Below are 2,500 nucleotides of genomic sequence, written 5' to 3'. Positions count from 1 at the left end.
AAACCCTAAACCCTAAACCCTAAACCCTAAACCCTAAACCCTAAACCCTAAACCCTAAACCCTAAACCCTAAACCCTAAACCCTAAACCCTAAACCCTAAACCCTAAACCCTAAACCCTAACCCTAAACCCTAAACCCTAAACCCTAAACCCTAAACCCTAAACCCTAAACCCTAAACCCTAAACCCTAAACCCTAAACCCTAAACCCTAAACCCTAAACCCTAAACCCTAAACCCTAAACCCTAAACCCTAAACCCTAAACCCTAAACCCTAAACCCTAAACCCTAAACCCTAAACCCTAAACCCTAAACCCTAAACCCTAAACCCTAAACCCTAAACCCTAAACCCTAAACCCTAAACCCTAAACCCTAAACCCTAAACCCTAAACCCTAAACCCTAAACCCTAAACCCTAAACCCTAAACCCTAAACCCTAAACCCTAAACCCTAAACCCTAAACCCTAAACCCTAAACCCTAAACCCTAAACCCTAAACCCTAAACCCTAAACCCTAAACCCTAAACCCTAAACCCTAAACCCTAAACCCTAAACCCTAAACCCTAAACCCTAAACCCTAAACCCTAAACCCTAAACCCTAAACCCTAAACCCTAAACCCTAAACCCTAAACCCTAAACCCTAAACCCTAAACCCTAAACCCTAAACCCTAAACCCTAAACCCTAAACCCTAAACCCTAAACCCTAAACCCTAAACCCTAAACCCTAAACCCTAAACCCTAAACCCTAAACCCTAAACCCTAAACCCTAAACCCTAAACCCTAAACCCTAAACCCTAAACCCTAAACCCTAAACCCTAAACCCTAAACCCTAAACCCTAAACCCTAAACCCTAAACCCTAAACCCTAAACCCTAAACCCTAAACCCTAAACCCTAAACCCTAAACCCTAAACCCTAAACCCTAAACCCTAAACCCTAAACCCTAAACCCTAAACCCTAAACCCTAAACCCTAAACCCTAAACCCTAAACCCTAAACCCTAAACCCTAAACCCTAAACCCTAAACCCTAAACCCTAAACCCTAAACCCTAAACCCTAAACCCTAAACCCTAAACCCTAAACCCTAAACCCTAAACCCTAAACCCTAAACCCTAAACCCTAAACCCTAAACCCTAAACCCTAAACCCTAAACCCTAAACCCTAAACCCTAAACCCTAAACCCTAAACCCTAAACCCTAAACCCTAAACCCTAAACCCTAAACCCTAAACCCTAAACCCTAAACCCTAAACCCTAAACCCTAAACCCTAAACCCTAAACCCTAAACCCTAAACCCTAAACCCTAAACCCTAAACCCTAAACCCTAAACCCTAAACCCTAAACCCTAAACCCTAAACCCTAAACCCTAAACCCTAAACCCTAAACCCTAAACCCTAAACCCTAAACCCTAAACCCTAAACCCTAAACCCTAAACCCTAAACCCTAAACCCTAAACCCTAAACCCTAAACCCTAAACCCTAAACCCTAAACCCTAAACCCTAAACCCTAAACCCTAAACCCTAAACCCTAAACCCTAAACCCTAAACCCTAAACCCTAAACCCTAAACCCTAAACCCTAAACCCTAAACCCTAAACCCTAAACCCTAAACCCTAAACCCTAAACCCTAAACCCTAAACCCTAAACCCTAAACCCTAAACCCTAAACCCTAAACCCTAAACCCTAAACCCTAAACCCTAAACCCTAAACCCTAACCCTAAACCCTAAACCCTAAACCCTAAACCCTAAACCCTAAACCCTAAACCCTAAACCCTAAACCCTAAACCCTAAACCCTAAACCCTAAACCCTAAACCCTAAACCCTAAACCCTAAACCCTAAACCCTAAACCCTAAACCCTAAACCCTAAACCCTAAACCCTAAACCCTAAACCCTAAACCCTAAACCCTAAACCCTAAACCCTAAACCCTAAACCCTAAACCCTAAACCCTAAACCCTAAACCCTAAACCCTAAACCCTAAACCCTAAACCCTAAACCCTAAACCCTAAACCCTAAACCCTAAACCCTAAACCCTAAACCCTAAACCCTAAACCCTAAACCCTAAACCCTAAACCCTAAACCCTAAACCCTAAACCCTAAACCCTAAACCCTAAACCCTAAACCCTAAACCCTAAACCCTAAACCCTAAACCCTAAACCCTAAACCCTAAACCCTAAACCCTAAACCCTAAACCCTAAACCCTAAACCCTAAACCCTAAACCCTAAACCCTAAACCCTAAACCCTAAACCCTAAACCCTAAACCCTAAACCCTAAACCCTAAACCCTAAACCCTAAACCCTAAACCCTAAACCCTAAACCCTAAACCCTAAACCCTAAACCCTAAACCCTAACCCTAAACCCTAAACCCTAAACCCTAAACCCTAAACCCTAAACCCTAAACCCTAAACCCTAAACCCTAAACCCTAAACCCTAAACCCTAAACCCTAAACCCTAAACCCTAAACCCTAAACCCTAAACCCTAAACCCTAAACCCTAAACCCTAAACCCTAAAC

This window comes from Carex rostrata, chromosome 25, assembly GCF_964058835.1.
Source record: "Carex rostrata chromosome 25, lpCarRost1.2, whole genome shotgun sequence".
Lineage (NCBI taxonomy): Eukaryota > Viridiplantae > Streptophyta > Magnoliopsida > Poales > Cyperaceae > Carex > Carex rostrata.
This window is presented reverse-complemented; position numbering follows the sequence as displayed.